General features: G+C 37.9%; 1 long non-coding RNA gene across 2 annotated transcripts in view; it reads left to right on the forward strand.

Moving 5' to 3' along the window:
• The first annotated feature begins 2,450 nt into the window (after nt 1–2,450).
• Nucleotides 2,451–27,987, forward strand: part of Gm32624 (predicted gene, 32624) — a 60,461-nt gene continuing 34,924 nt past the window's right edge. Inside the window, exons 1-3 of one of the 2 annotated variants that reach the window (NR_169089.1) lie at nt 2,451–2,569; nt 13,544–13,636; nt 21,519–21,613. This is a non-coding gene — a long non-coding RNA (predicted gene, 32624). The remainder of the gene's footprint in view (nt 2,570–13,543; nt 13,637–21,518; nt 21,614–27,987) is intronic. The other variant, NR_169090.1, reaches the window with a different exon arrangement.

Raw genomic sequence — 27,987 nt, forward strand, 5'->3', positions numbered from 1 at the left:
ACCATACAATGACGTGTTATGATTTTGATTTTCCCCACAGTGTGTTGGACTATTTGTTGGACTATTCACTTTCCCAGAAATGAAAGTACCATGATGAAGCAGAGATGGGGGAGGGAATTTCATTTATCTGCTCTGCCTCCCATATTGGCTCTGCTCTTGTTATAGGCATGCACAGCAAAACTGTCTTCTTGAATGTTTTCTTTTGGAGCAGTAATGTGCTGTGGACAACCTGCAAATTCCAGGTTCATACTTTGCATCTCTGGAGCCTCTTTTATTTAGCATGCTATGCAGATGTGCTGCTTTGCATGACTGATTCTCACGTCTACAACTTTGTGTTGACTTCTGAAAAAGAGGGGGTATAGTTTTACTCGCTGTGTTTGTAAATAACCACCAAGTAGAAAATTTTCTCTGGATTTAGATGTTACTATATCCAAAGCAGACAATCATATGAGATGTTTAAAATACATGTTGGGGTGTTTTTGTAAATGCAGGAACCAGAAACAAAATCCCAAACATAGCTTCCCTTATGGACACCATCCTTGTGGTCCTTATGAATGAAGTTATTAATGTGTGGGATATAATTATTATAAAAAATGTCATGGACTATAGTATTCTAATGGAGTATGTGTTTTATCATTTAACAATACTGTGACCATATGCTCAGGTTCAAAATCATTAGTAAATAAGAAAGGCAAGAACTTCTGTTCTCATAGATCTTAAGTTATGCTTCCCACCCCCACTGTGTATGGTCAATGCAAAGGGTCATAGACAACCAGCTATGAGACAGCCACCCAGCTATGAGATAGCTAACCAACTGCGAGACAGCCAACCAGCAAGGCTCATGCCTTTCATCTCTGTCCCTGACATGAGCACCTACAACACTGCACTAAATGAACTAATATGAAAATCAGGTTGATTTTTAAAATCTTAAGATGTCATGAGGAAGAAATACACTGGAAATTCAAATCTCTATCTAGTCTAACCATCTCTCCATATTTTGCTTCCTGACTTAAACATGGGAAATTAATATACCAGCAAGTGGAATTCTATATAATAACCTTATTATCAAAATGCCTCCACCTATACTGTTGAAGTGCCTATTACTGAAATTCATGGTAACTCATACCTACTTACACTGATAAGCACACAATTATGTTTTTCTGTATGAATATTAGACACCAAATTTTATATATGAAAGTATATATAAACCAGAGTGAAACAAACAGGTCAGACATTAACACTGTTCAATGCAAACCACATTTAAATTTCTAATAGTTGCTGTTACTTATTTATCTATTGTTTATTTATGGTTCTGGGCACTAAACCCAGGTCCTTGTACATACTGGCCAAGACTGCTACCAGGGAGTTACACCCTTGGTCCCAGGACATTTAAGCTTTAAAATGTTTCATTATTATAAAACATGAATATACCTTTTATGTAGTAAGGAAATAGTATCATGAATTCAGGCATAATCAACCTTTCTGAAATGGCACTTCAAAGAAAATAAATTAAACCTAATTATAACTTATGAGAGAAGACTACACAATGAAAAATGTAAGATAAACATGCCAAATGGCCACCAAATATATAGAACAAGAGTTGTAAGTGATTTTGACCTATTAAACCATAAAAGAAAATGAGTTTTTCTTGACATGGAACATGTTTTTGGATCCAAAGAATGAATCAATTTACATGTAAACCACAGTAATGATTCATTCCCTATAACAATAAATTATGTCCTGGCGTGGAGCCCATAGCAACAGGGTTGCCTTATCTTGTGAACTTTATTAAATGAAAGGTCTATATGATAAATGCTGTGACCAGTCTTGCTCTGGAGAAAAATCAATCCTTAATGCAAAGGCACTGTTGTTTGGAGATTATTGGTTGTGGACTGTATTCGATAGGATGTAAGCTGCTCTTAAATCTTAGTATGCTTTTTGTAAGATATTTGGTTGATATCCAGAGAAAGGAGTCTTAAAATGAATAAAGGGTCTCGGGGTTTATCAAAGTTAATTCATGTTTTTTGGGGACTAAAGAGATAATGTTCAAATAAATGGAGATATGTGCTACTCAAATTAGGCAAAAGAAAATGTAATAGACTAAAGAAGTGAAACCAAATTTTAGCAAAGCTAAGCAAATTTTATTATTAATGTGAATTGATAAACAATGGCGAAGTGTGTTCATTAAAGGCAGCCTTATGCATAAGGAGTTACTTTTGCCTATCACTGTTTGTCTGCTCTGTATGGAGAATTTTTTCGGTCACACAGGGTAAAAATCGATAAAGTTAATAGACAGGATAAAGAAAATATTAAACCAAACGCCGCAGGTTCTGCAACTGTGTGGGAGTTAGCTTTAGCAGCTGGTAGCGTCATTGTTGACTTGCTAGACTAGACTTGAGAGTTTAATTATTAACCACAAAGTTCATTTATAGAATTTCAACAACATGGCCATTCCTGAGAACTCTAGGCTGTTTATCTCCCTGCTCTCAGGGCTGACAAGGCCATGCAGAATTCCCATGTGAAGACAGAACATAACCTCCAGGTCCAAGTTCTGCAGGTGGAAAGGAAGGTACACTGGCCTGGGAAAGTGATAAGGGAGCAGCTGGGTATTTTATCTTTCCCAGATCCTGCAAAACATCTCTTTGAAGGCTATTTCGTCCTTGTACAGTCCCCTCCCCCTTCCATTAACAATTGCTCAGTTATCTCAACAGCTTAGCCTGGGTTAAGTGAATTTGCCTCCGTGTTCTGAAAGGAAACCAGGTCCTTACAAGTTGCTAATGCATGTTTGCTAGCCCATGTAAAGTTTACTCGGGTCCTTCACTTCCTGTGTTACTTCGGCACTCCACCTTGAGCCATGTAGTGCACAGCTCAAGTATCTTCACCCTGTAATCGTGAACATCTGGGGCAGTATCAGAGCCAAAATAAACAGAACAGAACAGAACAGATGATTCTGTAGGAATATGCTAAATAACATTTAAACAGATTCAGATGTCTTTCTGAGAAAGTACAAAGTACCTACTTATACCAGTCCTTGTTTATGAGAGGCAGGCAGGCACACAGATGGACAGACAGACAGGCAGGCAGGCAGGTCATCAATATAGCTACTCAGTTACTTGGCACAATTTTATAAATTATTTTTCATTAAAGACACGTTTTCTGCACAAGCCACAGAGCCTGCTTTCTCATTAACTTTCAATATGTTGTTGATAGTGTTTTTCTTTCTGTCTCTTACGATGAAAGGCCATCTGTTTTTGTGGAGAAAGTCCTGTAAGTGTTTAGTGATCACTGCTATCAGTTTGCTCTTGACTCTCATAAAGCCCTGGTCCTCTTTCTGTCATGTTTACTGTCCAGGTTTGCATGCACAAAGAGAAAGATAAACACATTGGCTGGGCATCAGAAGGCTGGCTCTTCCATTTTGTTGCAATAAGAAAAAAATCCAGACAGAAGTGATGACCAAACCACCGTGTTTAGAGTGTACTCTTTCTGATAAAAATAGTTGCATTAGTTTTCTTCCACAATCAGCTTTTGTCTTTCTTCTTTCCCATGGAGACTGTTATGTCCTCTGGTTCCAGATATGCTTTCCATTAGCAGTGTGTAGTTAGAACTTTATTCCACTGTCAACTCTGTAACACTTTGCCTTTAATGAGATGCTTGCTTCGTGATTTATATTTTATTATCAATCATCTGGGGATTTTGATAATTTTTCTCATTTAAAAATGTTGTTTTCTAAAACAACTATGCTATTTAACCACACCCCTTTCTGCTTTACAATTTTTGTTGGTTTTGTTTGATTCTTAGATTTTTTTTTTTTAAAAGGATTTTCTTTTGCCTTTTATTTCTATCAGAGAATGGCCAGCTACATACTGGTGTCTAGAATCAGTTAACTGGCAACCTATGACAATTGCTATTTCTTGTTGCTTCTTCCTGACCTGCTGGTCCTTGCCCATGGCATTTGGGTTAGTTTTGTAATCAGGGTCTTTAGGGGAACACACTCACTGATATGTGAAAATTCATGAAGTTTTTTTTTTTTTCCCAGAACAAGATGTAGTTATGTTCAGAGAGATTTGACTTTCTTTTGGGGGACAATGTCAGTCACAATTTCTTCAAATAACAGGAGATTGTAGTAGTGACAAGGGCGCCACTCTTAAGAGGTATCTAAGGTCATTTTGTGGGGTTTGAGTTATATTCCAGCAGTACCACATTAGCAGGATGTTCAAAGCAAGTCTGCATAGTTCCTCTAGAGTACTTTGTTCCCCTTCTAAGAATAACCAAAGCATACACACTTTGGTTTTCCTCCTTCTTGAGCTTCATGTGGTCTGTGAATTGTATCTTTGGTATTTTGAGCTATTGGGCCAATACCCACTTATCAGTGAGTGCATACCATGTGTTCTCTTTTGTGATTCGGTTGCCTCACTCAGGATATTTTCTAGTACCATCCATTTGCCTAAGAATTTCATGAAGTCATTGTTCTTAATAGCTGACAAGTACTGCATTATGTAAATCTACAACATTTTCTGTATCCATTCCTCTGTTGAGGGACATCTGGGTTCTTTCCAGCTTCTGGCTATTATAAGTAAGGCTGCTATGAACATAGTGGAGCATGTGTCCTTATTACATTTTGGAGCAACTTCTGGGTATATGCCCAGGAGTGGTATGGCTGGGTCTTCAGGTAGTGCTATGTCCAATTTTCTGAGTAAGTGCCAGATTGATTTGCAGCGTGGTTCTACCAGCTTGCAATCCCACCAAAAATGGAAGAGTATTCCTTCTCCTCCACATCCTCACCAGCATCTTCTATAGCCTGAGTTTTGGCTCTTAGCCATTCTGACTGGTGTGAAGTAGAATCTCAGGGTTGTTTTGATTTGCATTTCCCTGACTAAGGATGTTAAACATTTCTTTAGGTGCTTTTTGATCATTCAAGTTTCCTCAGTTGAGATTTTTCTGTTTAGCTCTGTTCCCCATTTTTAGTAGGATTATTTGATTCTCTAGAGTCTGACTTCTTGAGTTCTTTGTATATATTGAATATTAGGCCTCTATTGGATTTAGGATTGGTAAAAATCTTTTCCCAATCTGTTGATTGCCATTTTGTCCTATTGACAGTATCTTTTGCCTTACAGAAGTTTTGCAATTTTATGAGGCCCCATTTGTTAATTCTTGATCTTAGAGCATAGGCCATTGGTGTTCTGTTCAGGAAATTTCTCTCTGTGCCAGTGTGTTTGGGGCTCTTCCCCACTTTCTCTTCTACTACTTTCAGTGTATCTGGTTTTATATGAGGAAATACAGAAAGTATGAAGCAGAGACTGAAAAGGCGATCCAGAGACTGCTCTACCTTGGTATCCATCCTATATACAGTCACCAAACCCAGACACTATTGTGGATGCCAATAAGTGCTTGCTGACAGGAGCCTGATATAGCTGTCTCCTGAGAGGCTCTGTCAGAGCCTGACAAATACAGAGATATATTCTCAAAGCCAACCATTGGACAAAGCATGGGGTCCTCGTTGGAGGAGTTAGAGAAAGGATCAAAGGAGCTGAAGAAATTTGTAACTCCATTGGAAGAACAACAATATCAGCCAATAAGACCCCCCAGAGCTTCCAGGGACTAAACTACCAGCCAAAGAGTACACATGGAGGGATCCATGACTCCAGCAGTATATGTAGCAGACAATGGTCTTATTGGGCATCAATGGGTGGAGAGACCCTTGGCCCTGTAAAGGCTAGATGCCCCAGTGTAGGGGAATGCCAGGGCAGGGAGGTTGGTGTAGATTTGTGGGTGGGTAGGGGAACACCCTCATAGAAGCAGGAGGAAGGGATGGGATAAGGGATTTCAGGTGTCAGGGAACCAGGAAATGGAATGGAGTTAGAAATGTAAGGTATAGAAAAACTTTATATGCCCCAGTACAAGGGAACGCCATGGCCAAGAAGTGGGAGTGAGTGGGTAGGGGAGCAGGGTGGAGGGGGAGTAATAAGGGACTTTTGGAATAGCATTTGAAATGTAAATGAAGAAAATATCTAATAAAAATGTGGGAAAAAAGAAATGTTAATAAAGAAAATATTAAATTAAAAAAAGAGTTAGCATGAAAAAGCAAGTCTGTTCTTCAAACTTGCCCCTTTTGCAGTGTGCCCTTGCCACCTGCTTTCTATCATGAGTTAAAACAGCATTCAGCTCTCAACAGACTCCATGTAGATACCAGTGTAGCAAGCTTAGAATCTTTACCTTCTACATCTAGTAGCAGTGAAACTAACTTCCATATTTGTAAACCATGCAGTCTCTTCGTAGTGGAAAGTGGAGTCAGTCTGTATCTTCTTGATGACCTAGCTTGTGATTGACAGGAGAGTCTGTAAGGTATTCCCTATCTTAAGATCTAGACCTAGCTTGTGATTGACAGGAGAGTCTGTAAGGTATTCCCTATCTTAAGATCTAGACCTAGCTTGTGATTGACAGGAGAGTCTGTAAGGTATTCCCTATCTTAAGATCTAGACCTAGCTTGTGACAGGAGAGTCTGTAAGGTATTCCCTATCTTAAGATCTAGACCTAGCTTGTGATAGGAGAGTCTGTAAGGTATTCCCTATCTTAAGATCTAGACCTAGCTTGTGACAGGAGAGTCTGTAAGGTATTCCCTATCTTAAGATCTAGACCTAGCTTGTGATAGGAGAGTCTGTAAGGTATTCCCTATCTTAAGATCTAGACCTAGCTTGTGACAGGAGAGTCTGTAAGGTATTCCCTATCTTAAGATCTAGACCTAGCTTGTGACAGGAGAGTCTGTAAGGTATTCCCTATCTTAAGATCTAGGGCTTTAGCTCCTCCATTGGGGGCGCTGTGTTCCATCCAATAGATGACTGTGAGCATCCACTTCTGTATTTGCCAGGCACTGGGACAGAGGAGCTAGAGAAAGTACCCAAGGAGCTGAAGGGGTCTGCAACCCAATAGGTGGAACAACAACATGAACTAACCAGTACCCCCTGAGCTCGTGTCTCTAGCTGCATACGCAGCAGAAGATGGCCTAGTCGGCCATCATTGTGAAGAAAGGCCCCTTGGTCTTGCAAACTTTATATGCCCCAGGACAGGGGAATGCCAGGGCCAAAAATTGGGAGTGGGTGGGTAGGGGAGCAGGGCGCGGAGGAGGGTACAAGGAACTTTCGGGATAGCATTTGAAATGTAAATAAAGAAAATATCTAATAAAAATAAATAAATAAAAAGATCTTGGGCTTTGACCTTTGTCCCAATCTCTCTTGCAGACTACCAAATTTGAAGCCCAGGATTAATTACCCAAAGCCTTGTGGACATGTTTGTAGTTTTGACCATAATGCCTAAGAGAGGAAAGAGTTACTTTAGTTTTTTATTTCAGAGGGCACAAACTCTAGTCTCTGGCTTGGCCTGCGCTGGTTCTTTGTTGAGCAGATCATGATGACAGTAGGGACATTGACCAGAGACTATCCTCTTCTGATTGGCAACAAGAAATAGGGGCAAGAAAGAGAGGTGAGGAAAGTCCTGGAATGATAGATCTTCTATCCAAGGACACAGCCCCAGGAACCATCTTTCTCTGTCAAGCCATACATCTTAGTGTTTGTCGGAGCCCTCCAAAATGGAGCTGCCAGCTGTGAGAAAAATAATAGTGATAACTATCAGTGAGCTTACTTAGCTTTCTTTTCTCTCTTATTCATCCATTTCATCAAGCCTGACTCCAATTCCTGGCTTCAACCAATGTCCCTCTCTCTGTTTCTTGGGCACTTGTTCTATGGGACTCTGACACGAAGCCTGGCTCAGTTAGCTCTGACATCATAATCACTATTCCACTGTTGCCATTGGTCTTATTCCAAGTACACATACCATCTGATTGAATTATCAAACCCTAAGAAATTAGTCGTTTTCCAGAAACACAATCGCAAGCACAGAAAAAGTTAATTGTATAAATCCACATGTATAATCAGGAAGTAAAATAAATAATATTTGCCCTTGAGATCATGACTTAGGGCCATGGTCTTTTTTGTTAGACTCTATTTATATACATTAACTTCTGTAGATCAACTGTATTAACACATGGAGTGTAGCAAACACGAAGTTAATGCTGACAACATTGGATATTCCAGAAAAGCCAAGTAAATAATGTTTTTTATTTCCATTTTGTTGTGAAACCATTCTTTGGTTCAGAAATGGGTTAGCACTTCAAAATTTAAGTCTCTGGGAACTTCACAAATATTTTATCTACAATCAGAAACATATGGTAAGGTGGCTGTAGTCACATAAGTTTGTCTTTTAACTTTAATAACTTTATAAAGTAAATTTGTATTTCCATTTTACTATTTTATAAATAGAGACCTTTTTCTAACAAACAAAGTTCAGCCGTTCCACCCAAAGGAAGAACTCTGAGTTATCATCTCAGTAGATTAGCAGTTATGTAGGGGGAGCATGGCTGAACTGTTATTAATGTTGATCAGAAAAAAAGTTACACATTATAGAAAAGAGTAGCGATGTGATTCTGTGATTATATTTATAAATATAACAACCAGGAAAGTGTTAAAATTAAAACACATGTCCACAAATAATTTAAAAATTAGTTCTAAGAACTTGACACCTACCAAAAGTATTCAGTCTTTCAAGGGATAAGAAAACTGTAAAGGCAGTATAAAAGTTGAATCAAATTTCCCAAACTTTTACCCAAATTCTAAAATACCAAGATGGCTAAATTACACTCTGCCATTTGGCTAGCAATTGAATTGCTGTTATTTTTGAAATGAAATGTTGCCGACAAATTCATTAGTTTCCCAAAAATTGGTCAATTGTTTATTTTCCTTTTTATAAATGCATTAATAATGTTGACTGAATGGAGTTGGATCAGTGTCCTGTTGATTGAGATAATTGTTGTTTTCGATGAAATGGTATGGACCTGATCCAAAAGAACATCCTTGAGTCACTCTTTCCTCAGTTCAAGCAGATCTAGACATTTTCTTTTAAGACATTTCTAGGGATGGAGTCATGGTCTTCTTCACGCAAAGCAGATACTCTTGCCCTGAGCTGTACCCTATCCCTTAAATGCTAATGTTTAAATGACCCCATGTCTCCTAATCTGTAGCCTAACCTCTGGGCTTTACTTTCCCCTCAGTTCTGGGACAGATTCTTTGTACTTCAGCAACTTTACTAACTGGTATATTTACCTTCAAAATGAATGCTATGTGGCTTGAAGAGATGGGTCAGCAGCAAAGAACATTTGCTGATTTTGCAGAAGAATTTGGTTAGGTTCCCAGAACTCACATGGCAACTGACTGTAACTCCAGTCCCAAGATATCTGACACCCTCTTCTGTGTGGGAAACAGATAACCTGTCTAGCACATATAGACATGTAGGTACTCACACATGTACATTAGATAAATAAACATTTAAAACTAAATAAATATATGATAAAGTATACCTGCGGATACAAATCCCAGATTTCATTTTAAAAATAAAACAAACCAAAAAATGTAGGCCAGTGAAATGACTGGACAAGGGAATACACTTCTGCCAAGTCAGAGAATTCAGGCTTGATCCCTGATGCTCACGTGGTGGAAGTGGAGACAGACTCCTAGACGCAGTCTTCTGACCTCCACTTGCAGGCCTTGCACACAAACACAAGCAGTACTTACAATAATAGGAATAATAACTTAAAAATATTATTTAAAGAACTTTTAAAGAAAATAAGTGTTATTTTTAGAAAATTCACTACCCAATAGTATAGCATTTTTTAAAAGCCACAAACCTGATATGAATCCCTTGAGAAATCAACAACTTCTGGTGATAAATCCAATAATCTCAAAAAAAAATGGTTTTATTTTTTCCCAACTACAGGAATCTTAAGAAAATCTATACTTGCTTTTTGAGTGTTGCTGTTTGGTATTTTTTAAATAAGTTACCAAATCACTTAGATTGATTTCCATTGTTCTCTCTCTCTCTCTCTCTCTCTCTCTCTCTCTCTCTCTCTCTCTCTCTCTCTCTCTCGTGTGTGTGTGTGTGTGTGTGTGTGTGTGTGTGTGTGTGTGTGTGTGTGTGTATGTGTGTATGTGAGATCTTCATCAGCTGAGGCTATCCTCTCACCTTCATGGGTCATGGAACAGGTATCATAAACCTGACGATGTACACACAGAACACACATATAAACACAAAGCACACCACACATACGCACACGCGCGCACACACACACATACACACATGCAAATAAATGGACACATACACAAACACAGACACACATGCATACACGCAGATACATATACACATACAGACACACACATGCCACACACAGACACATACACACACAAAACTGCAGACACAGAAACACACACACTCACAGAGACAATACACACTAGCCTGTCTGTTCACCTAACCACATTTTTTTGCTTTGATAATGCCTTGATAGTAGAGTCACCTAGTCACTAAATCTGTTACTGTTAATATTTGTCACTGTTAATATTTTGCCCTTTCCATACCCTGGTTTCCTCTTTTTGTAAAAGGAGAATGTATTATTCCACTGGTAAACTGGATTCAGCCTTTCCACCGGGAGTCACAGTATGATGACAGGATTCAAGGTCTGGTTGGCACTCTCTCCTCATTAGGAGAGTTGTCCTGGCATGTAGGGCATGTTCTTGAACAGCTGTGGCATCTATTCCTATCTCTTTCCCACATTCAAATCTGCATTCTCCATGAAGTTTAGCATCAGTACACGCAATACTAAACGTTGCCCTTTCTCTGTACGCATGATCAGAGTATCTCTCAGCTCTCATCAGAGAAGCGTCTCTTTACAGTGGACAGTAACTAACACAGAACTGCCCAACAGGCAGAGCGTAAGATACTGTAGAGTGTTCATCCTTATAAGGAACATGCATACCATACCTACTTCCACCTAAGCTTGGGGTCTTACAGAAAAGTGCGTGGACAGATTTAAGAGACAGAGATTGTCAAATAACCTCAAGAAAACATTTGTGTAAAGTCATTAGGAGTTGTGATAATACTAGGTCCATTTAGCATAATAATATTGGGTTTTCCCTCTAGATTCTACGGCATATCTAGTCACAGCTTCTTGCCTTCTTTAAAAATGTCAGGTGTCTGATTCCATCACATGGAGTTGGCTTTCCATCCAATCAGAAAGTGACTGGTTACTCCCATTACATTTTGCTGCTACCATAACAATCACTGTTGTCACTTTCAGAGTTCATGGCTTAGTGAGACTGGGGCTTACTTTTCTCCTACAGCAATGTGTGTAGCACCTTAGAAACTAGCTGATAGGAATGAAGCTACTAAGTGAGTACCCGTTCAATTTCTAGATGGTAGGAAGTCTTACTATAATGTGGGCATTGCATTCTGTGAGCTGAGTCCTGTACTGAATGAAAACCAGAGAGAGGAGAGAGAGAGAGAGAGACAGAGAGAGAGAGAGACAGAGACAGAGACAGAGACAGAGACGGAGACGGAGACGGAGACGGAGACAGAGACAGAGACAGAGACAGAGACAGAGACAGAGACAGAGACAGAGACAGAGAGAACCTATTGCTCTCTGCTTATAGAAAATGGGTCCAATGTGAGCAGCTGTCTAGAACTTCTTCTACTTCAATTTCTCCATAATAATGAATTGTAACCTGAAGCTATAAGCTATAATAAATCCCTTCTCCCTTAAGTAGCTATTGCCAGAGTATTTTATTACAGTAACTGGAAATGGAACTCAGACATATGCAATACACTTGTAATCACAAAGCATGTGTTGTTGCTTGTTTGTGAACTATTCCGTGGTGCACACTCAGAAAGTACAGCCTGTTTTTCTGCATGATTATTGAACTGATCCTTCTGATACTTTTATAATTGATGACACGATAATTGCATAACAAATAAACAGACATTAGGAGCAGAAATTATTCCAGATTTCATAAAAATAGACTCTCAAATTTTATGTAACACTAATAAATGTGTTCAGTAAAGTAAAGGAATGGAAATATTGGCTGTGATTTAGTAAAGTGACTTATTTTAAAAATGTGGTTTTTTCTAAAAATATATTCAAATTATTTTATTATTTCATTTATATGAGTTATTTTGCCAGCAGGTATGCAAGTATGTGCACCCCATGCATGCCTGGTGACTAAGTGTGTGAGAATAAGGGATTAGATTTCCTAAGGCTGTAGTTACAAACAGTTGTGAACCACCACATGGGTACTGAAAATGAAACCTGGACTCTCTAATAAAGCAACAAGGACTCTTAACCACTGAGCAAACTCTCCATCACCAAAGCTTCTTTTAAAGCTTTAATTTCTGTTGTAAATTAAGTAACTAACTGCACAGACAACAAACATGTAAACGGCAGTGGAGTGTTATGATTTGATTGTGAAATGTCCCACATCATCTCACGTGTTGGAACACTTAGTCCACAGCTGGTGGCCAGGTTTAGGGAGGTCATAGGAGTTAGAGAATATGCAGCCTGACTGGAGTCCATGAATAACCTAGTGTGGGCCATGAGTCTTTATAGACAAACAGACCAGCATCCTGTTCATTCTCTTTCCTGAGTACAAATGCAATCGGACGAGCCAGCCTCCTGCCTTTCCTGCTTGCACACCTATATAGAACATCCCTGCCACCTGTAAAACTTCCCATGTAACTCTTCAAGCCATGACCTCACTGTGGTGTGATCACGAGAAAGCACTGATCTGGGTTTTAAAGCTTTAAAGGTTTATCTTCCTCTAGAATAGTATGTGCATGGAATTACCCAGCATGCATTGCCAGGCTTCTGGGACCTATTCATGTCTCTGCACATATTAATCCTTTGTGCATATGAAAACACTGTAGTAGGCTAATTAATATTGCTTTTGGTTGTTTTTTTAGACAGGCTTTCATGCAGCCCAGTCTGCCCTCAGACTAACTATATAGTTGATGATGACATGGCTCTTACCACATTTCTTATAAAGTATGAATACCTTTTATATTGAAAGCTGAGCTGTCTGCTTGCCTTATCTTTCTGAGTGTTGTGTTCACAGGCATGCAGCATTTTGCCTAGCTCCTGCAGAGTTATCAGACTCAGGACTTCTTAATACTAATTGACTGACTGACACAGCCCATCACTACATATTCTAAATTTCCTATTCATATAAACAGAGATATTTCAACAGGATATATATATATATATATATATGTATATATATATATATATATATAATATTTAAATAAATATTTTAAATGATTTCAGTTGCAACTCACAGCAACTGAATGAGTTAGTGCTGTGATAAAATACCCAATGAGGGCAAGTTAAGAGAGAGAGGATATATATTAATGCACAGTTCCAGTGTACAGTCCACTGTGGCAGTGAAGCTGTCTTGTGACTTGAGACAGCTGATGATATTGTGTCTGTAAACAATAAGCACAGGGAAATGAATGTGCTTGCTCAACTAGCTTTCTCTTTTTTTATTCATTCTTGGATTCCAGCCAACGATATTATGCCTCCAACTTTTAGAGTGAATCCTAACACCTCAAATAACCTGACAGCTATTCTCTCACAGGAATGACCAGAGTTTAACATAATCTAAATAATCCCTCACAGGTGCACCAGGAGGCTTGTCTTGGAAGAGATTCCAGACCCTGTCAAACTGACAGGAACCATCACACTTCTCTCGATTACAATTAATGGATTCTGGTAAGTCACTGATAAGAGAAATGAGAAGAGGAGCTACAAATGAAACAGAGGGTTTAGGATGTGCAAGTTTGAAAAAGCACATAGAATAGATGGAGAATCTCTAAACAAATAAGAAAAGTAAAATAATATAGTTGAACTCTAAAAATCATGAAAAAAAATCCCTACAGAGAATAAGGTACCATGTGATCCACAAACTTGTTAAAGGTGCTGGATGTAATTATAATAAAAAAAATTCAGACCAGGAGTACACATCAACAAAGCTGGAGGGGAGGGCACAACTGTCAATCTCTAGGATAATTAAGAATATGAAAAAACAGAAGTATCAGTGTGCTAATAAAAGGGTGAATTGGTAGAATGGCTTTGAGAAAACTATTATGTCATTTTCATTATGTTTGATAATTGCATTTAAGAATTTTAAATATCTTTTCTATGGTCCATTTATTTCTTCCACACTGAACCAAAATGAGTGGTTACATATATGGAAATAAATGAGATTTTTTTTTACAGTAGCTGTGTTTATCATAAGGAAAATTGAAAAAATATAACCCAAACATCCATAAATAGTAGAGTTGGTATGAAGTTCACAGGATGGGTTGTCCACTGATAGGAAAGAAAGAGATGAAAACCTTTAACTCATTTACCTGAAGGAGCAGATGATAAGGAAGGAACTGATACTGAATACATTGCCATGGATTCATGCAGACATAATATTACCAAGTCTGAAAACACAAAACTGTACATCTATGGTAAGCATATGAAATTCAAAAACAGTTGTTGCTCTGACTGGTAATCACACAGTGATAGCCATGTATAATAGTTTCTGAGAGAGTTCTTTAAATGTCTTGTACTTATGGGAATGTAAGATGTCTGAAAATGAAAATGATGATTTTAGTTAAAAGGAAATTTAACCATAGGCTTGGAATTCACTAGTTCATCCAGTTACATGTAATCAACCTTAATGGGGTCTTCTATTTCTAGAACGAACAGCAGTTTTTAAAGATAGCGCAACTTTGCATATAAAATTGTAAGAATAGCTAATTCACTCAAATGTTATATGAAACATAGTACTAAGAGACAGCACAGTAGCTCACACCTATTAACCCAGAAGCTGAGGCAAGAAGACTGCTGTGAGGTCAAGGGCCCGTGGGCTATATGGAGAGGCATATTTATTTGTCTGAAATAATTACGTACTAAACAAAGTTTATGGTAACAATTAATTATAGCGAGAAATAAAATTCAAACGTGCGTTTTATGAAGAAATAGTTACATAATCATCCACTGATTCTTTTGTTCCAACATATGCCAATCTGTAGCCTTTACTTAATATAACTAATAATATTTTACATTTATTTTAGAATTGTGCATAGTTAGTACAAAATGTTAATTAAGTGAACTAGAAGTGATACAGATATTTTCATCATTCCTGATACTGTAAGAGACAAATATGAGATGCCAATTTTAACTGTTTTGTTTTGTTTTGTTTTGTTTTGTTTTGTTGTGTTGTGTTGTGTTGTGTTGTTGTGTTTTTACCAGAATTAGAATTGTGTTTTAAACCTGTTTTATGGAAGCCATTCATTGACAATGTAGTATATAGTATTTTTACACATTTGAATTGGCATTAAATAACAATGGGGCAATGAAACTGCCATCCTGGATTTACTGTATAAAGAACAACACAGAAATATTATCAGGACGCAATGCTGAAATTGGGTTCAGGAATACAAACTCTATGCCAAAGTCCATAGCACAGTTCCAGGCCAGGGACCACAAAGTAAAAAATAAATCAACATTACAAACAAAGCTCCTGATAACTTCTCCACGACATTTCATTCACAGTAACTGAAGCTCAAGTGTCCTGTATTTCAAAGTTGGTATAATCAGTTCCTTGCTAAGCCTATTCTCTTTTAAGTGTGTGTGGTGTCTGTGTGTGTGTATGTGTGTGTGTGTGTGTGTGTGTGTGTGTGTGTGTGTGTCTGTGTGTGTCTGTGTGTGTCTGTGTGTGTCTGTGTGTGTTTGTGTGTGTTCATGATACAAAATAATCCAAATCAAAGACATAAGAAAGATGGAATTCACCATGTTTCTAATCCCAGGGTCCTCCCGACATTCCTGGTAATGACTGCAGGCTTGAAAGGGTTTCTGTAGCATGCCAGGGCCAGAGTGGATGACCCACATCTGAGGTCTAAGAACCTCTGCTATGCTCACTCTCAGACAAAAACCAGATCCGTCCCCATCTGCTTTGCTCCACAGTGATCGCCTACTTTCCAGCTTAGATGCCCTCCACAGAAATATAAACAGATCGTATATTACATGATAATGGTTCCTCCTGGATGATAGCACTGAAAGAAATCTATATTTTTTTAGGTAAGCTTACTCCAGAAGATTGAAAATTTAAAACATAAGCAGTAACTCAACTAGGAAATGAGTTCAGTATACATTTTAAACTTTTACTTAGGACACTTGGGATATATTTCCATGCCATATTTTTTCAGAACTTATCTTTGTAACATAATATTAACTAAGTCTAAGGTTGAAGGATACAAGCTATATATTTTCAAACTGTATTAGACAGTACCCAAAATGTACTGTAGAAAGGGCCAGAATAAACAAAGCCTTCCAGGGGCTTCTTCTATCAACTCTTATGATTATAATTTACTTTTCTGTTAAAATGTGATTTTTTATGGTCCAAATTTCAAGGGAAAACTTACTGATGAGGCTTCTCTTTACTAAAAATAACAACTTAAGAAGTAGTCTTTGAACCATACCCACTTGGTGACTTTTTGTGATAATCAGAATGATAAGGTAGAGTGGGTCTATGCAATTTTTCTGTATTAATGTCAACAATATCTTGATCTTCAGTCATTAAACACATAATAAAGGACATCGTTGGGACTGAGGAACTAGCTCTGTGGATAAAGTGCTTGTTGAACAATCATAAAGGCCTGAGCACCCATATAAAAACGATGAACCTCATGGTGCACATCTGTAATCCTAATTCTTGGCATGTGGAGACGTACAGATGCCCGAGATCATTAGCTAGCCAACCTACCCTACTTGGTAAAATCCCACCCAGCAAGAGACTCTGTCTCCAAAGAAATCAAAGAGATGAACAGGTTTGAGAAAGGACTGGCTAGATTGACTTCTAGCCTCCAGATATACATCCCACATACTCACTTCACACACAGGAAAAATAATAAAAGGGATTGTTGTCACATTTTAATAGAAATATTTTTGGTCTCCACACAGTCAAATGGATACAGTGACAAGATACGATATGATAAAATATGCTTGGCCAACTCCTCACTGGATCTCAAATGTACCCCATTCAATCTTTTGTTAACTTCAATCATTCATGATGGTGAGAAGATGGCTCACTTAGTAAAGTGCTTGCTGCATCAGGATGTAGACTGACTCTGATCCCCAGAGCCTGCCTAAAGCCAGCTGTTGTACACATCTATAACCCTAGCTCTCTACACTGGAGGAGAAGGTGGAAACAGGAGGTTTCAGGCCAGCTAGGCTGGTGTACACAGCAGCTAACAACAAAGATACTACACTTCAAGCACATTGGAAGGAGAGGATACAAGATTGTCTCCTGACCTCCACACGTGGCATAGGCACACATAACAACATTCACACACATAAATGTGTGTGGACATGCACTCACATCATAAACACAAAGAAAGAATGAAATAGTATTTATGGAATGAATGAAATAAACAGTAATTAGGAATGTATTGCTTGATCCTTGAAAGAAACACATTCTTTATCTGATGAGGTAGAAAGCTCCAGAAAAAAAAATAAAAACAAAAGTTTGATAAGACTCTCTTCTGTTCTCTGGTTGTAATCTAAGCTCCAACATCCTATTTATACTCAAATTTGGGGAAGGACTATCTGAAATTACACAGCCAGCATGATGTCTTGACATTCCTCCCCTCAGGCTGCCTCTTGTAGAAGCACCTTTTTTTGTATTGCCATTTGGCATGGTCAGATATAAACGTACTGGAGTTTTGATACTAAAATGTCCCCACAACTCCATGTATTAGAGGCAGGTCCCCAGTGTAGTGACAGAGAAGTGGTGGGAGTTTTAACTGAGGGTCTTAATGATAAGTCACTGATCACTTGAGAAAAAGATGTCCAAAGGGTTTGTGGGACTTTATTTAGTCTCTTTATATTTTGCTCCTTTGAATCATTTTTCTGTGTACTTCTACTATGATATAATAACTCCAGAGTTACTCATAGCACCAAAGCCAGATGAATAGACTGGACCAAAATTAACCTGTCTCTTTATTAAATTAATTATACAAGGCACTTGTCATCATGATGGAAAACTACCCCACCTTTGTCTCCCTTCGTACTATACTTCTTTACTGTCAATTAAAATTACGTCTAAAACTTCAATCAAACCTCCACAGATAGCTTAGTGAACTAATGCCTTCAGTTCTGCTGGTTCCAACAGTCACTTACATCTCATAAAATCATCAGCTTTTTTTGTTTTGGTTTGGTTTTGGTTTTGTTTTATTTTTAATTTTTTATTACATATTTTCCTCAATTACATTTCCAATGCTATCCCAAAAGTCCCGCACACCCTTCCCCCAACTCCCCTACCCACACATTCCCACTTTTTGGCCCTGGTGTTCCCCTGTACTGGGGCATATAAAGTTTGGATATCCAATGGGCCTCTCTTTCCAGTGATGGCCAACTAGGCCATCTTTTGATACATATGCAGCTAGAGTCAAGAGCTCCGGGGTACTGGTTAATTCATAATGTTGTTGCACCTACAGGGTTGCAGATCTCTTTAGCTCCTTGGATACTTTCTCTAGCTCCTCCATTGGGGGCCCTGTGATCCATCCAATAGCTGACTGTGAGCCTCCACTTCTGTGTTTGCTAGGCCCCAGCATAGTCTCACAAGAGACAGCTATATCAGGGGTCCTTTCAGCAAACGCTTGCTAGTGTATGCAATGGTGTCATTGTTTGGAGGCTAATTATGGGATAGATCCCTGGATATGGCAGTCTCTAGATGGTCCATCCTTTTGTCTCAGCTCCAAACTTTGTCTCTGCAACTCATTCCATGGGTGATTATTTCCAATTCTAAGAAGGGGCAAAGTGTCCGCACTTTGGTCTTTGTTCTTCTTCAGTTTCATGTGTTTTGCAAATTGTATCTTATATCTCGGGTATACTAAGTTTCTGGGTTAATATCCACTTATCAGTGAGTACATATCATTTGAGTTCTTTTGTGATTGTGTTACCTCACTCAGGATGATGCCCTCCAGGTTCAACCACTTGCCTAGGAATTTCACAAATTCATTCTTTTTAATAGCTGAGTTGTACTCCATTGTGTAAATGTCCTTGCAGGTGTCCCAATCATCAGCTTTATATTTCATGCTTTTCATCTTCCAACTTTCCTGAGACACCCAGCTCACCAATATCCTCCACTAGGGACATCAGCAGCAATAACAAACACAAAAACTAAGAGTTATTCCTTTTAACACATATGGGCACTATTAGAAGGAATTGGACGTCAAACATAGAGTGTGATCATCCTCCAATTCAAAGGATCTGGAAAACCCCTTCATTATAGCAAATGTCATTCTCATTCAAGAAAAGTTGGAGAGTCTTAATGCCTTTTGTTTTCCTTAGAATCACAACAAAAATCATCACCTAAAAGCCAAGAAGGATGTTTTTATTGGAATTTTGATACAAGAAACTTGGCTGAATTTCTGAGAAATTTCCAGAGCCTGTATGAGCAGAGTGGTGGATAACCTGATAAGAAACCAGTTTTCTCTGTGGTTACAACATTCTTCAGTAGAATGGACTTGCTTGGTTAAATGACAGTGAGGATAAAAGAGGGAGTAGCACACGTATGTCCACAATCCCTTTTCCATAACTGTAAAATCCAAAATGTCAAAAAATTCCATCTTCTTTTAATAATTTTTGGCTACAAGCCAATGATGTGACATGAATTTATCCATATTGTGTGTTTACTCAAACTAGAACAAATATCGTACAGCTTGCTACATAAATCCAATGAGTTGAATAATGGATCCTACATTGGACTGTGTTAGAGATCTTACATAGATTTTCAAAATTTGAATTCAGAATCATGTTTGCTTGAAGGAATATTCATAAGCAATTGTAGATCAGTATAAATATCCATTCGATGTGGTATTTGTACAAAAATATCTTCAGTTTTTGTATAAGCATCAATTCCTCAGAAATTATACTACACATATTCTGAAAATTGAAAAGTGACACAGGAAGCCCATCTATATCACACAGAAACCCAGATAAACAAACCTCACTCCTTCCTACATACCCACCCCCCCTCCACATCCTACCCTTAGATCATGGTAAAGCCCTACTGCTGCTGTCTAGACAGCAGCCACCTTCTCCTAGTACTTTGCCTTCCCTTTGGGACTTATTAGATCCCAGACCACTCCCACCTGGGATACGTCAGCCCTTGTGGTCCAGAGACTCAGATAGGCTATTGGCTCTCTTGTTGCAAGCTCTCCTTCATAACCTAAGTCACCACGAAGCCTAGCAAATGCTTACCAGTCACCACTACCTCCTGCTAGACCCTGGATCTCCCTTTGAAACCCATTGGTTCCCAGCATTCTCCCTATAAGCGAAGCTCTAGATACTACACAAGAATGAGAGACCCATGCCATACCCTTCCTTTGGGATTCCTCAGAGCCCTGCCAGCTGCCTGATTACAAACCTCCATTTGCAGCATCCATCCTTGAGACTCAGGACCAGTCCATACCACCAGGGAAATTTTACTTCATACTCCTTGTCTAAATTGATAAAGGCACAAAATTGTAGGTGAGAAGCAGGAGACCTAAGCTGGAGGCTATATTCATAAATATCAGAGAGAGGAAATTGAGATCCCAGTCCTGTTATAAATTATGCCCATCCTGAACATATAAGCACTTTTAGTGAAAAAAAAAGAAAGACAACTTGAACAAAAAAGAAAAATTCAACCAACACACTTAGCCCAGATATGCAAACATAAACAGGAAAAACAAAATGGCATGTCTTAGTTAAAAAAAAAAAGAAACAGAAAACAAACAAATAACAAAATGAACACTAATCTTATAGTAATGGCTCCTATTGAAAACTGCCTGGAAGAACTCCCAGACAAAATTCAAAAGGATTATTATGACTATGGTCAAACAACTCAAAAAATACAAGGACAAGGAGAGATCACAGTTGCCATCCCAGATTTTTATAAGGGGGGAAAATCTGTCATTAAACTATTATAGAGAAGTAAAACCTTCCCATGATAGTAGAATATTAAAGCCCTACAGAAAATACTAGAAGGAATAAATCCAGGAATGGGTAAAGATACTCTGGAAGCCATGGGAAACAAATAAATAAGGACAGAGTACATCATCAAAAAAAAAATCTGAGAAAACAAAAAAATCAATGAAATCACAGGAAAGAATAATTACTTTTGATTACCTTTTAATAATTACTGAATATTAATAGTTTCAATTTTCTATAAAAAGACACATACTGACTGAGCTTGGATTATAATAAAAAAAGGTTCTATCGTTTTGCTGCTTCCAAGAAACCCATGTCAGTAACTCTCTCTTTTGAAATTCATTTATGTATGTTGGTGTTTATTTAACTAATCTTTTACAAACTGTGGTATTATTTTTTATTGCTAATGAAATTTTGGGTTAATTGATCAAGCATTTGGGTCATTTATCAATATTCTGTAGTACTATGCAAAAATATCTCTTTCAGGATTTGAAGAACAGTTTCTTCATTTCCATTTTACAGATGTCTGTGTAAATTCATATAAGTATTGAATTAACAAATACTAAAGTTTAGATTTCATAGCAAACAAGGTCAATGTACAAAATCCTTTGCTCTTTATCCTCAGCATCATCTCAAATATGTGGGTTTTCCAGTTGACAGCCTCCTACAACTGCGTAAATTGCATACGAAAGTTATGTCTGTAACACTGTTGTAAAGCAGGTACGTTTAAATTATTCCAATCTGCTGATGTGTGATACACTTGCCTCGTCAGCAAGTTTAGTTTTAACAACTTTAGTGTTTCAAAATATGTCTCAAAAGATCTATGGACAGCTAAAGAATGTGACAATCAGAAAGAATAGTCTTTCCAAGTAGAGAGCACACCGATTGGCTATATAATGCTAAACATTCAATCCTGAAAACATACACAAACATAATTCTGAACACACCCATACAGACTGAACTGTCTGCATTTATATTAATATACACAGAAGTTATGACAACTAAGGAACAAAGAGGGCGTGCATTGGACAGAATAGAGGAGGGCTTTCAGAAGGGTTTGGAAGGAAGATGGGGAAAGGGGAAATGATGTAATCATATTATAATCTCAAAAATTAAGAGAGATTTTAAAGACAGTTATAGTAAATGAGTTATATTTAGATGTTAAAATGTATCTCTAAGCTCTCACTAAGAAATTTAATATTTCTTCAGGTACAAACACAAAAAACCATAAATACCTTTGGATTTCAATCCATCAAAGGTAGTGTAAACTGCAATTTCTATTCCTTACAAACCCATGAACTTTCCACTTTATTTCCTTAGGAGTGTGATACTTTGTTTAGATATAAAGAATCCACAATCAAAAACCATATAGGGAGAGAATCTCAATAAGGAATTGTTTGGAATTTGCCTGTTGACATGGCTATGAGAGGGTCTTTTTTTTCTTTTTTAATGTTTATTACTTTATTACTTTTTATTTATGTGCATGTGTGTATATCTGTGTAGTCGTGTGTGTGTGTGTGTGTGTGTGTGTGTGTGTGTGTGTGTGTGTGTGTACACAATATATGTAGGTGCCTCTGTAGGCCAGAAGATGGTATTCTAACCTCTGAAGCTGATGTTACAGGCAGTTTTATGAGATATTCTCCATGAATGTTAGGACCTGAACTTAAGTTCTCCAGGACAACAGCAAATTCTCTTAACCACTTAGCTATCTTTAATACCATAGTGAGATTTTCTTAATGTGATTAACTGGGGTAGAAAGACCTACCCTGAGTCTGAGTGGCACCATTTTCTGAGTTGGAACCTGTGCTGTACAAGAGTAGCAATAGATGCTTACCTTTTGACAGCCTCAAATATAATTCCAAAAAAAAAAAAAAATCTCAAATCAAGCTCCCATTTCCATTCTTTCCACCATGCACTTCTAACCTATGTCAATAGCTTATTGCAAGTTGCTGAAACAACTTAATATCGCAGAACCATGGCACACAGGGTTCAGGAATAGGCAGTTTTCATCCTCTTGTTTTACAAAGGATTCTATGTTCCTCTTTCTACTGAGAAAGGGTCTGACACTCGCTGTTCTACAGATACATCTTTGCTTACATTATTTAATAGTTGTCATGACATATATTTGACCTTCAGAAGCTTGAGTTTTTATATCTGTAAAGCAATTGTTACAATAGTATTAGAATAATAAGCACAGGCCCTGTCCTCTGCTTGGCTTGCCTTTTTTTATAAGTAAAATGAGAAAATACCTTTAAGACCTATGTCCAAATGATTTACAACATGAGACTCACTAGAATTTATATTGGATTTCAGATCAAGGCTTGGCAATATTAATCCTGGCCATTCATAGTTTTTACTCCTCGGTTCCAAGTTCACAACTGTATTCATGAATAGAAAGGCTGCCAAACCCTGGAGAGCCAGATAAGTGGGGTATAGGGCACATAGAATTATCCTCTGATCATGCTTGGGACACTCAGGATTCCTAATTGATCATCAGCTTCCAGAATTAGAATCCAAGCAAAAACATTTCATCTTTTAAAGATAGACACAGGATGTGTTTATTGATTTCTTGAAGAAATAACTCGTAAATCTCCTTGGTAAATTCTTGATTGAGATGTTCAGCAAGGAAACCATTATAAAGGGCTACAGAAATGGCTCAGTAGTGAAGAACTGCTCTTCCAGAGAACCAAATGTTTGATTCTCAGCATCTACATGGCAGCTCACAACTTTCTTTAGGGTCCAGTTCCAAGATATTCGACTATATCTTCTGGCCTCCATAGTCAACAGGCATGCACATGGTGCACAGACATTCAAGCGAGCCAAACATCCATACATGTATAAAATAATTTGAAAGCATAGTTTTAAGTAAACCATTATAAACTTATCGAGAATTCTAGTTAAGCATAAGCAATAGTTTTCGCTTTATGGGATTTCAAAGGAAGGCCTATCACTACGAGTTACTTGAAATCCAAGCACCATCTCAGATTCTAATGTTTTCTTTCCTTTCACCTCTCTGATTATCTTTAAACGAGGAAAATTCTGCAACAAAAGTAGAGCTATTTCGATAGAAGACAGATTGCTGCAGGAGCTGAGGCGGCAAAACAGCTCCTCATCGAGTTTGCTTTTTAATCACAGCTCCCTCTAAGTACCTCCTTATCTGCCTCTCTCTGAAGCAAGATAAGTGGTGTTCTGGACCATGGATGAGGTAACGTTGCTGGTTATGAACAATAAGCTAGAAGCTCTGGCAGGTTTGCTGGATAATCCATCAGTAAATGCAGACAGACTTCCCCAGGCTTGCTTTGATAAGCATGGAAGCTAATTTGGTGCACTGGAACAATCTGAAGCTGGGCTCCCTGGCCCACTGAGCTGTGACCTTTCGACCTTAAGCTTAGACAGAATGAGAAACACAAGAACGGCTTTTGGCAGTTTCCCAGCAATAACTTATTTAAGGGTATGATAATTTTAGGGTTTTTTTTTCATTTTGCTATATTTATTTATCTGGCAATGCTCTGAATTCCATAAAAGCAGAAGCCAGCCCATCTGCCAGCACACATTTGATAGATTGTCTGTCTACAGTACAGCATTCTAAGCATTAGCATTTTTGGTCAGGTTAGGGAAAGTATTTAAAAATATAGAGAGATTTAGAAGCCATTGTTGCATTGTTACACGAAAAGGCAGTGCTAGCACCTAAAGGTATAAATAGTAAATTGAGACCAGAAGGCCAAGAGTAACACACTGTCACAGTGAAGCCTGCCAGTGGGGTGCTGCAGCTATTTATGGGATGGAATAGATCACTCAGAAATGGGTCAAGGTGAAGTCAGAGTGACTCAAGCAATGGCATGTACTTTATCAGAAAGTGGGTTCGCTGTGGGCTGAGGATGCAGCTTAGTAGTAGGTCACATGGCTAAGAGGGTTCTCCTTTTCCTTCTATCAGTCAAAGTCCAAAGGAAAACCATTATGTGTTGTGGAAAACATCATCCTTACACTGGCCCCTGCTAGTGAAGTCTTTGGATTTCCTTATATAGTACAACTCTAGAATCATCAAATAGGAATCAGTTGTGCCTAGCTAATGGTATTTTGGTAGAGTATAAACTTGCATGAATTATCCAATAACTTCTCCTTCCTAGTTCTCTACTTGCTTTGACCATAAAGGAGATATTTTTATTGAAAATGTCATATTTCTTAATTTTTCACTGTGTTTTTAATCCTATAGTTACACACATCTCTGTATTCTTAGAGTTTTATTGTTACAAATAGTGAAAAACCCAGATTCTTAGATAAAATCATACACAGGGGAGAGGGAGAGGGAGTAAGAGAGAGAGGGCAAGAGAGAGAGAAAGGACAAGGTGTGCATGCAACTGGCATTGCACTCACATACATATACATATACATATACATATACATATACATATACATATACATATACATATACATATACATGCAATCAATTAAATCCTAATGGAAAAGATAAACATACAGAAAAAAGGATAGAGTCTCTCTCTGTGGCTCTGGCTAGGTTAGTACTTGCTATGTAGATCTGAATAAATTTACTGTAATGTATTTGGCATAATCTTAAGAAACCATAAAGAAAAATATCAAAATTATAAATATAACACAGAGAATGATAACTTACTACACCAAAGTATAAAACTTTAGCCAACAAAGTTTCATGGCAGATAGCAAGATGGCACCATTTTTAAATTTCTTAAAATATTAAACATGCACATACATATATACTGAAGCTAATATATAGTATTCTATGAGTAAATAAGGAAATGAAAATATTCCTACGGTGAAAAATATAAAAGCTAAAATTCATTAAAAAAGAAGAAACAAGGAAAAAGATATCAAACATAGAAGATTCCTAGACACTCAAACCCCTTAATCATTACTCATGAGTGAGCTAAATGTAATTAAAGCAGGATGCCACATAGCACCTGTTAAAAGAAAATGAAAAGGTAGTGATATCATGTGCTTTGGGAAATCCTCATGTCTGGGACTTTTCCTACCGTCAGTAAGAACAGTCATGTTAAAGCTCGAGTTGGAATGAAAGGTCAGTATTACTCTAAGATCAGCTTTTCTGTGAGACACATCAAGGAGCAGGGTAAACTGGGAGACAAACCACACACTCAAGAGAGATATATGGAAAATATATTTTCCCTATGGGTGACTCATTTTGGCTTCATGTTTCTAGATTAGGAGAGCCGGTAAGATTCCAGTGTAGCATTCACATAAACCAGAATCTCTTTGGCAACTTGTCATTTGGAACACAGACACTCTCTTATCTTACTGTGTATATCTCCTGTGCATGCATAGGGTTTGTCCATCCATAACAAGAGCCAGAAGACAATGGGACAGAGCTGTTGGTGTTGGAGAGGAAGTTGAACTATGTTAAATAATCCATGCTTTATAAACACAGAAATGACCAGGAAGATTGTTAAGTGGGTAAAGACACTGCTGTATAATCCACAAACAATCTCCAGAACCTATGCAGCAAGGCCAGGTGCAGTGACATGCATTTTTAATCTCAGAGAGGAGAGAAGGAGGATTCCTCGTGCTCCCTGACCATCCAGCCTACCTGGGTAGGAAAATTCTATGCCTATAAGAGGCCTGTCTCCAAAATAAGATAGACAGTGTTCCTGGGGAACAGGACATGAGATTGTCCTTTGTCCTTCATACACACACAGGTACATTCACACCAATACATACACACAGACATATGCACAAAAGAAAAACCTACAGAAATACACAGAACATACTTGATCTAGAATGTCCTATTTTGACATTTTCCATCATTATTAAGACATATATGCCATGATGCTCTCTCTTACCAATGGATTCACTCACTGGTGGACTCATAATGTAATGGCATTATTAAGGATGGTAGAAAGGAAGAGATGGGCCTACCTAAAGGAATTAAGTCATTGATATCTGGGACCTAAAATTATATACCTTGTCTCCAGTGCTCTGACACACACAATCTCTGATTCTTAGGCACCCATCATCAGAAATATCTCCTATGTATATTATAGCATATTTCAATGTCCTTAACAACATTTCAATGGAGGACAGACTCCATCAATGATGGTGGTGTCATAAGATTAGGACCCAGTTTAAAATCCCTATCTGTAACTGTAGTCTTTTCCACCCATACGCAAGTTCCCAGAATAATGACTCTGAGACTGGATTACTTATGAATAATTGCCAGGTTAAAAGCTTTGGCTCATTCCCATTAGCTCATAACTCAGTTATCCCATGTATTCTAGTCTAAGTACACCCACATGGATAGTTATTTATTCTTAGGTTCATATAACCATCGCCACCAACATTCAGGATGATTCTCTCCCATGTCTGATTCTATCCCAGAAATCCTCTCTGTGTCCCAGAGCTCCCACTTCCCAATTTCCTGCCTAAGCTAATAGACTGACAGCATTTTATTGACAGATGATGCTTCCATACATTGCACAAGAGATTCCCTCTACATCTATCACCTAAAAACATCTTACATTGAGATGTCTTATTGCAATTCATTGCTCAGCAGTCATACAAAACTCCAGGGCATGCAATTCTGTGTAGTATGCAATACCTGATATGATAATACAGGATGATGTTACTGGTTTACTAGTGGTTATTCATTACAATAAACTTTTCATTCTCATCTAAAAGGTATATTCTTACTTAGTGGGGAAAAAGCAATGCTTTGAAAGACCATCATTTTATTAACATGATAGTACCATTTCCTGCACACTACAGAACCTGATTTCATTGATGAACCTCATTCAGGAAGGAAGCTATATCCTCTAGGTTTGCCTAACTGTACTATACAATGTTCTCTGTATAGAAATTGAATAATAACAATAGGAGGCACATGACTGCAATTAATTTTGCAGATATATCTTAGGATGAATGCTGAGAGAGCCAGGATTTTACCCTATCTTCTTCTTGGTTTCTATATTAAAGCTAGTTTTAATTATTACGGTTTAGATGTGAATTTCCCCCCACAAGCACTTGTGTTAGAGTGCTTTGTGTTAGTATGTTTTGTTCCCAAATGACAGTGTTGTTTTAAAAGGTCTTAGAACCATTGAGGGTGGTGC

Source organism: Mus musculus, chromosome 16 (genome assembly GCF_000001635.26).
Source record: "Mus musculus strain C57BL/6J chromosome 16, GRCm38.p6 C57BL/6J".
Classification (NCBI taxonomy): Eukaryota; Metazoa; Chordata; class Mammalia; order Rodentia; family Muridae; genus Mus; species Mus musculus.